The sequence below is a fragment of the Gallus gallus genome, chromosome 3 (assembly GCF_016699485.2).
Source record: "Gallus gallus isolate bGalGal1 chromosome 3, bGalGal1.mat.broiler.GRCg7b, whole genome shotgun sequence".
Taxonomy (NCBI): domain Eukaryota; kingdom Metazoa; phylum Chordata; class Aves; order Galliformes; family Phasianidae; genus Gallus; species Gallus gallus.
The window spans coordinates 1,487,985-1,497,874 of record NC_052534.1 but is presented as its reverse complement, the minus strand read 5'-3'; the positions used below and the strand labels follow the sequence as shown (position 1 = coordinate 1,497,874).

The 9,890-nt window shown below is 41.0% G+C and overlaps 1 long non-coding RNA gene across 1 annotated transcript in view; it reads right to left on the bottom strand.

Annotated features, from left to right (window-relative positions):
* Nucleotides 1-406: 406 nt before the first annotated feature.
* The window catches only part of LOC101748294, a 414,590-nt gene continuing 405,106 nt past the window's right edge, over nucleotides 407-9,890 (bottom strand). Inside the window, exon 6 of the long non-coding RNA XR_005858964.2 lies at nucleotides 407-9,856. This is a non-coding gene — a long non-coding RNA (uncharacterized LOC101748294). The remainder of the gene's footprint in view (nucleotides 9,857-9,890) is intronic.

Sequence of the window (9,890 nt, the reverse complement as noted above, 5' to 3'; positions counted from 1 at the left end):
TGATGGGGGAGGGGGGTATTTAATGTTATTATTTCCATAAAGACATAAATTACTTTCCACTTTCACATGCCCTTAATGTCTAATTATTTGTTTTCTTACTGATATCCTTCCCCTGCACTGTGCTCTCACACTGATCTCAGCCATTTTATCCATGTTGGTCACAGCATCCCAGGCCGTGTTAGCTTCAGGAATTCATGTTAAATACAATTGGAAAAACTGCAATATGAAAACCCCAGTCACGGTGAAAAAACCAAATACTATGGGCAAAACTATTACTAGCTTATTGTTTCAGCATGGAATATTTATCCCAGGATATTCATTTTATTTGAGAAAAGTACTTATACTACACAATAGCTACTATAGAAACTGCTGCTTTACACTGCTAGTTTAAAATGGCTTTAGAACATTTAAAACAAATCTGAGGTAAATTATTTTAATATCATGCTAATGACAAAATCCAATGCAGTGTGGAATGCCACTTTGCAACAAAGAGAACAGAGCAAAATATTAATATTGCCTTAGTCAATATTTCAGTTTTAGATAAAATTTACCTTGAAATCCAACCATCAATTTCTTATCACACCAGAATTGATTTTTTTTCCCCCCAAATCTAGCAGTAACTTCATTTAAATCCAGTCTTTCTAGATGTGTACCAGTTCAGCAAATGTAACTGCATGGAACAAAAGTCTCTTTCTTCATCTTTGAAGACCATTTGCTGTGTACCTAAAATAATACGATATGCACCTTGAATGAAAGTGTGTGTCTGCACGTGTCCTCCCTGTGGGATCCTTTTAAGAACACCAATTGCAGACATTCTGTCTGTACAAGTTCACTTCTGGATGGAAAGACCTGAAGACTTTCACTTGCAAGCTCCTTTAAAGAGCCTGGGAGGTCTAGATGCAACAGTCGAAAGTGGGAAAGAGTTTGCACTTGAAGAAAATGGCTTTATGAAGCCCTTCGAGTATTTAAGAATTAGAGCTATTAAATGCATGATCTATGACTTTTAAAGCTCTGATCTGCCTAATCTTTCTTCCATCCCTCTCCCCCAAAGGTATTAATAAAGCCCAAATTAAGCCATTCTAAATCCTCGTTTTCCATCTGAGTTTGATGTTTCAAAGGCTGTGCAGTCCTACCTTTGTTTTGACATACAAAAATGTCACCTTTGCTTGGAAATGTGCACATTCAGCAATAAAAAGGGAACTGCAGACTTCCTGTACACACCTTACATTGTAAGCTGTGCATTACAATCTGCCAGCAATCAACAGGGGCAGATGTTAAACTTGCCATCCTGCCTTAGAAGCTGTTCTTGCTTTATTCTAACTTTCTTCTTCCCCATGAGGCATGTTTAAAATTGCAGGGGCCACTTATCCATCAGTCATCTTCTTTAAAACACATGGGAGCGAGCACGCCAAGGTGTAGAAGTACCCCAAATTCTCAAGGCATCCCTAAGGTGGCACCAGCCTTAGCTGTGCAGTCAGGGCACTGCCACAGCTCTCCGGTGCCCGAGAGCCATAGCTCTGCCCACTGCCAAACCTGGTGGTGGGAACTGGGACTTGATAAAAGGCAAATTGCACAGGGAAATGATTTCTCTTACAAAACCAACTGAGATCTCTTAGAAGATCCTGAAGTGAAGATCCTGAAGTGAAGATCCTGAACGCACAAGCCCTGCTTCAGAGATGATGGCAATCACCTGTGATTGACGAGCAGCAATCTTTAAGTTAAGGTCTTTCACTCCTTTCCAACTCTAACAATGGCTTATGTTCCTGAAAGCTTTTTTTTTTCCCTCTCCATATTCATTTTTTTTGTTGAATTCTTAAATATTTTACTTTTCTTTATAACATTTGCAATGATTAAAGCCACAGAATAGATAGGCCAGAGCAGCATTTTGCTATTTCCAACCAGATTGTTAGAGAAGCATCAAAATATTCTGCAGTCCCAAGTTTTTTACATTCTGCACACAGGTGGTGCCACGTCACCATTGCTGCTTTTAACTATTTCACTTGAAAGGAAAGATGAAGAAATTGATACTGTGGAAGAGTCCACAGTGCCACCTTTGGCTGGGCCCAGAGGGATCACCCAAGAGCAGACAGTAGCTCCCAAGAGCTGATCCTTCCAGAGGCATGTAAGGGATTTCAGCTGAAGCTGGACGCCCAGACCCCTTCTGTCTCCTCTGCCAAACACATTGCCTCCCTGTTACACTGAATGGGGAGCCCGTAAACCACAACTGTACAGTGCTCCTCTTGCTATTAATTCATTCAGCAGAGGAAGGCAGTTCATATACTGAGTTTTAGTGTCTGTTATTTGATGGTAATCAATTAATATTTAACTATCTTGCAGCTCTCTGATGTTCTATAAATAGTCTAAGCTAACAGAGATATTTTTATACCAGGAATGCAGATCCACTGCGAGGTTATTTGAAAGAAAAAAGGAGTCTAGTCTACTTTGTTTGTTCAATGTGTTATTAACCGGGAGAGGAAATTGAGCTATAGTGAAGTATGTAGATCAGATTCTGACAGCTGCAAACAATTCATAGTGAAAATGACTCAGCCTAATTCACATTTTTTAATTCTTTTCTCTCCCACTTTCCTTTCTTTCTTTTTTCTTTTTTTTTTTTTTTCAGCCAGAAAAAAAGGGTTTAAAATGGCCTTGAATTGAAAACCCTGTATTTGTTCTAGTGTTTTCTTCCCCAAACTTCCCCATTGATAAGCAAGTAAAACTAGGGAAAAACCCAAACAGTGAAACAAGCCTCTTTCCCTCCTACCTCAAGGAGAGCAGAGCATCGTGAATGCTGGAACTGGAGGGGTAACGTGAATATGGAGCGGTAATGTGAATACAGCTTTGATTCTCTCAGCAATTCCTTGTAAGAGAGTGCTCAGCAGGGAGGCTTCCTTCCCCCCTTCCTCGCCTGAGGAACAGAGACTTCCCCTTTAGCAGAGGAAAGGCTGAGCTTCTCCCAGTATAGGTTTCAGCCCTGTTCCTCCAGCTGCTAGCGCAGGAACACAATTCCCTCTTGCCTTCCCCTTCATCTCCTAGCACTTCTCTGTCAAGTTTTGGTGCAGCTTCTTGTTTTGCTTCAAACACTTCCCAGACAGTGCTGTGGGCGATGTAAGTTTTTTCTTCAGAAATCCAGTTTGGAGCAGTGGGACATACATAAATCCTCAACTGTGATAGGAAACTCAGAAATATTATCAGCCTCTTTTTAAAAAAAAAAAAAAAAAAAAATTACATTTTCCCTGTTAGTTCACCCTGAGATCCCAACGGCATGATTTACTAATTAATTACTATTATTAGCTAATGGCAGTGAAAACCGAAATTACTGCCTGCCTTAAGCATAACAGAATTGACAATAAATCTGTAGTCTGTGAATTACTTTCTTACATAGGTCTGCTACCCAAAGAGCAGAGCGATGGTTCCTTGGTGCTTGCCAGCAAACTATCTAGCACAAATGGATGCAGCGTCTTTACGTTGCAAAGAGAGGGGGAAGTATCTGAGGAGATGGGTACTGCTCATAGAGGAACACTGCCATATTTGAGAGGGCTTTGTCTTCCTTTCCTAATCAAAATCCACAGGCAATGTTTTGTCAGAAATGGGTTGGATTTTCCCTTTTCAAGCAGGAGCACATTCCTTACCTCCTGCTTGTCACAGCAAGTGCCTACCCAAAAACACAGAGATGGCTAAAGCTACTGGCATCAGTTGTAGGAAAAATATGCTAAGCTGTTCTCAGCTTTGCATTTTCCATGCATAGCAGAGTCTAATACCAAAATTTAGGAATTAGGATCCCAACCCTATGCAGGCAGATCTTTGTTAGAGTGAATGCTACACAAATTCCCATGGCACTGCCCCAGTTTGGACTGGAGCTGTTGCTACAACTCTCATTGAGAATAAACCTGCAGAAGTTGTCCACTCCACGAGCAGGTGTCCAAGTCCGTGTGCATATGCACGTGGATGCCTATCTGACAGTTATTCTCCTTCCCAATCTGAAGCAGCAGGCGGTTGCTAATGTTCGACCAAAATCAATAGGTAGAGAAGAAACTGTTTACAAAAGCATGACAATGACTAGGTCACTCACTCAGAAAGGAAGTTAGCTTCGTTACAAGAAGAAAACAATCAGAAGAGGGCTATAATTTAGTGCCTAGATACCACAGTGACTAGGAACTGCATAGACACATTAGGCAAAATTAAATTTGTTTAGACAGACAAAACGTAAGAGTCGGATCAAAGAAATCAGCTTCAAAATGCTGTAGGGAATACTCTCAAAAAATATATGAAAGAAAACAAAACCAAGAAACTGCCAGCCAAAATTACCAATGCGGTTCCATTTAACAAAAAATCGTTATTACAATAAGATGTCTGTAATGGAAAAAAAAAAAAAAAAAGAAAAAGAAAAGAAAAAGCAACAAAACACCACAGCAGAATCTCAAAAGAGATTGCAAATTGCAAGATTATAAATGGAGAGCCACAGTCATTTGGACAGACAAATATGACCACAGTACAACTGGAGGCCAAATGGTGGTTTAGGAAAAGTGCCTGCAGATTTCAAGAAAGCCAATGGGAGAAGCAAACATGCATCCAAGGGCAGGATTTGGCTCTAGGATTTGAACATGAATAATTGTGGCAGGGAGATACAGAGTCTCCCAGAAATAAAAAACCTGCTCATTAGAATCCCATCTAGCCAAACCCACAGGGAGCTCCTTAAGCAAAATCTTTGCCATTTGTTATTTTCAAGAATCTGGTGCCTGTCTTGAGTTAAAGCACCAAAACTGTTTGTTAATAACAATTTCCCTTTCATCCAAAAAGCTCTTAAGTCACTTATAGGCATTTGTGAAGTGAGCTGAATGATGCTCCCAAACCTGCTCCTCTGTGATGATGCGGGACCCATTCTGCCAAATGGACAGTGGAACGAGGGAAAACGTGTGGCTCATTCTGGATACAAGAGAAACCACAGCTAAGGAATACTGAAGTGACCAGTTCAACGTCTTGCAATTAGCCAGGAAAAAAAAAAAAAAAAAAAAAGAAAGGAACTTCGGTCTGCTGCTGGTTTGTAACTTGGTTATTTAACCCTCAGCCCATCTCTGCTCTTTTGCAAAAGCTCGTTTAAACAAGGCAAATATTACTGAGAAAAATACAACCATAATTTCATTCTGGCATTTCCTTATCATCACATCACCATATAAGTAAAAAGTAGAATCTGCCATGTAGGCCTTTCTGTTTGTGCAGTGTCCTCCAAATGCATTCTTAAGAGATGTCTGTTCATCCTTGTCCTCTTTGTTTCGTTAGACACACAACAGTAGCTTCACTGGACAGAGTACTATCAGCACCATTACTTCTAAATGCACAAGTTGGAAAAAGATCATAGCCAAAATAAATTAGATTAGAGGCTCAGGCTACTTATTACATGTTGTCAGGAGAGGGTATGGTGGAAAAGAGTACACTGAATATGTAGACTATGCATCCAGAGAGGCAGAAGTGTAGGATCGCCATCACAGCAGCATACGTTTCAGTATAGTTGGAGATACCTACTGGAGCTGGGAAAAGAAGTTTTAGCAACAGATCACGAAGAGTATAGAGACTGAAGCCAATAAACTGCAAGAAAACTAAAACCAAATTGGTATGTGAAAGAAATGCATGTATCTGCATTGTAAGAAATTCATTGAATTGAGCAAATGATACTCCTAGGGGAATCATTCATTACCATCTGGAAAGGGCCTGGCCTATGGTAAAGGATAGGGGAAAAATCACTGAGCAGCAGAATCTATGTAGTGAAATTGAAAAAAGAACATTATTTTGCAACCATGGCAAAAGTACTTCAGAATTCTTCCAAATTCCAACAGGTCTGACTAATATGGATTACAGAGGGAAGAGAAGAAGAGTATACTGAAATATGTGATCTCGTGCCCACAAGCACAGGTGAGGGTCGAATCAGACAAAATTTAAAATGTGCTGAGAAACAGGTAGCATCAGCAAGAGAGATGCCAACAAGTAATAGATTTTATTCATCTCTTCTTCAGGACCAGGAGAGGAGATAAAAAGAAATAGTGGAAGTCCTTCCTTCTTAGGGGCCGTGTCTCCATGCCACTGACCTACTTATGTGTCAAGTGCTGTGCACAGAGAAAGAAGGAGGCATGCTAATGTTCAAGAAAAAGGTCTGATACCACAACAGTGTTGAAGTACAATAGTGTGCACAGTCTGGCTGTTTGGGGATTTATAAGCCAAGCGCACAAATAGACAGTAATGAGTTACTCACCAGAGGCTGTCAGCAAAGTTGCTAATTAGTACAAATGGTACTGGGTTTTTTAACGCTGTCCCTTGCTTTAGTGGGATCGGTTCCAAGACCACCTAAGCTTTATCTCGCTAGATAGAAACCCCACCCTTCTCAGTCCACTGTCACGTTGCTGAGGATTTTAGGGTTTTAGACAAAATTGGAGTTATAAGGGAAAGTCTGGTGCAAGCTTAACTGCCAGAACAAACTGACTCACCACTGCGTAATTCCTGATGAGACACCCCACATGCAGAAAATAATTACTCCTCGCTCTCATCATGAAAGACCTGATCCACTGATGTCAAAGAAGCTCTTCAATTGAATTCTGTAAGAACTGGGCCAAGTCCCCAGATCGTGTGTGCCACTGCTGCTATGGAGAGCATCACACCTGGAGTTACAGAGTGTGCAAAACTTATAAAAACCTTTTGTCAACCAGCAATTATAATACCTCTGTTACACGGAGCATGCAGATAAAACTGTCAGAAAAGGCAATTAAATGGGACACGTTTTTAATATTCTACCTTCCAAAGGAGAAACATTTTATCTTCTCAAAATTTCAGAGTATCACATTAACAAACTGTTGACATATTAAAGCCATTATTAAGAAACACGATGCTGAAAGGAAAATAAGAATTACCGATCAGTTATTACAGTTCAAATATTTTTCTTACTTAGCAGCTGTGACGAAGTTGCACTCCTGTTACTTCTGCCAATGAATGCACTGAAAAAAACAGTACATCAGATTTCAGTGAGGTTTTCTGACACTACTTCCTTCAGAAAGAACCAGATTCTACAACCTGCTCACCTGCCCAGCTATTGAGAACGTAAGACTTTTGCTATTAAAATATGTCTTTCTATCAGAAGAAATATTTTCTGTAACATTTTCTGCAGTAAAAAGCCATAGGAAATTAAAGTAGATCAAAAATATTTAATATGCATTAAAAAAACAATTTAGACAAGAAAGGTCAGTAGTGGAAAGGTGTGATACCTGCAATTGGAGCCAAGTTAGAAAAAGGGTTGGCCGTTTACAGCCAAGTTAAACAACACACAATTAAGGTTAACCTGGCTCTGCTGGCACATATAAACCCACACATGAGGACGGTGGGGGGCTAAGACAGTTTCAGCAGTCCTATTTACCTTGGCCATGTCCATAACTGAGTGTTTTGCGTACTGGCTCTGTTTGTAGACATCACACCTTCTCACCCACTCTTTACACTTGGCATCTGAATGCACCCTAAATATTTGCCCCAAACTTCATATTTTGTTTAGAAAAAAATAATTGTTGAGAGTTCCTCTGTAGGAGAACAGAAGAAAAGCTTTTCTACTGCCGAATGTGTGATGTCCCCTGCCTGTCCCAAATTCCAACAACAGACTCATCACCATGCTGTCTTACAGGGGGCTGTAGGAGCTGGGAGGCAAGCAGGAGACATCACCAGCCATAGAGCACCCATTCAAAATGCATCTGGACTTGCCATTGTGAAGTATTGCTGTTCTGTTATGGCGGCAGGGGACATGTTGGACATGAATGACTGGTAGGGATGGCAACGAAACATCTATCAAAATATTTCTCAGCAGCTCAGATGTTTTTTCTAGATCAAAAAGTGTTTTCTTTCTAGGAGAAATGTATCCACCTTGTCAAAGATGAGCACATCTCAGTTCACTCCTCACAAAGAGTAGGGACGTATTCTATCCAGGTGTATTCTGTCCCATGCTCACAGCACCTCCCAGCCCTGCTTCTCCCTCACTGCTGTGTCCCACACACAGGACCTCCATGGAGGAGGGTGCCAGGACAGATTCTCCCACAAAGCTTGGCCACAGGTCATGGTCTGAAAGTTACTCAGAGAAAAGAGCAGGAATAATACTTTCTTTTTCCCCCTCTGCTCAGTGATTTCAGTACAACTCAAGCTCCTAACTGCTGTAGGGATCCAGGCCAAAACATATTCAGTAATAGATACTGAAACAGACTATTTCATGTGCCAGTTCGGTAGGTTAATTCACATAAGCGAGAAAACAGTTCTGACTGAAGGGAGGAGTGATTTTAAAACGTTGATTCATACAGAAGTGTTAGCAGCCTTGTGCTTATACCCACCATCACTGAACAGAACAGAATCGGCAGCAATGTTATTTCCAAGTTCTGTGGTGTAAATAAAACCCCTCTCTCTGACTCACAGTGAGTCATTTTTGTCTGTATGTGTTTATGTCGAGGGAGATATAACTTGGTGCTCTGAGCATTCTTCTTGACAAGATCTTTTTGTGTCTCTTTTTCTCTTGCTTTTCTGTGAACTTTTGAGATCTTTCTTGCCAGTGATCTCCTTCTTGCTTAGCGTAACCTCATCCCACTTGTTCAGCTTTCTGGCACAAGTGAAAAAAGACATGAAGTTATATTGGCTGCAGTGTTGGCACGTTATAGGGAATTATATACAAAATGAGAGAATTTAAGTACCAAAGGCTGTATGAAAGCAGCAACATCTAGGCAAACTGACACCTAGTGTGTACAGTAACTGCGGGGCATCTTCTGTTACTTCAGATGAAGGTGTCTGAACATCTCTTTTTTAAGGACCTCGCTGTTCACAGTTTTTTACCATACCATCATGATTTATGCTCACAGCGGCCAGTCCCAGCCTTCAGAAATGCAAAAGCATGCTTAGCCCTTGCAACGGGGAAAGGAACAGAAACTAAGCCCAACCACATCCCCAGTGCACATCTGTAATATGTTTCTATTTCTAGCCTTCCTTCTGAGCCCTGGGAGGTAAGGTGAGATATGACTGCTCCTGGGAAACAATGGGGGAGTGTGTGTGACCATAGCCCTCCACGCTGCCGTGGTGGTGTGGCCATGTCAGTCACTCATATCACCTTTGATATCAGAGTCTGGCCTCAATGAACCTGCTCAATATCTGCTGCATGCTGCACTGTTTGGGGATGATCCCACCAGAGTTGCCAAGCTGTTTTCAAAAGACAGAGTGGAGAAGTCATTACTTTGTCCATGGCCTTCTCTTCATTGTGCAGCTCTGGAAGAGCCTCCCAAAGTTCTGCACTCCCTCACTGTCCTGCCTGTGTGTGTGCTGTCCCCACCGCAGCCTGGAGCTCCTTGCTTGCGGTGACCAAAATGGCTCAGGCCTGTCTACGAGGGCTGAGAAGGATGGATGGACTTCTGCAGGGGATGAAAGACAGTGCCTTTCCCTGCTGCATGGTGTTGTTCCAACCTAAGTGCTAAGTGAGACAAGATTCTAATGAGAAAAGCTCATATGTCGCCAGGTGAGTATGAAAAAATATGTATCATAAGGACATAATCTAGGGAGGGCTGAGATTAACAGTTCATAAATAAAAAATGTAAATATGCAAAACAAAACAGTCTGTACATACACAAGAGAACTGCTTTTTGGAGTACACCATAAATGCAGCAGTTAATCTAAGCCAAGAGCTATGCTAGGTTGTTAATTCCAGCAGATTATGATGATCACTCTTCTTTTTTGCTCTCTGTGAAATAAATGTCTCATGTGGAGGTTTTAAACAAGTCAGTCCTATTTGCCAAACAAATCCAACGTTCAAAGAGATTGTGAACATTAGCAGGCAATGATTTTTCCGTTTATTGATTCCCTGTAAGGAAAAAAAATAAATAAATAGTGGGTAT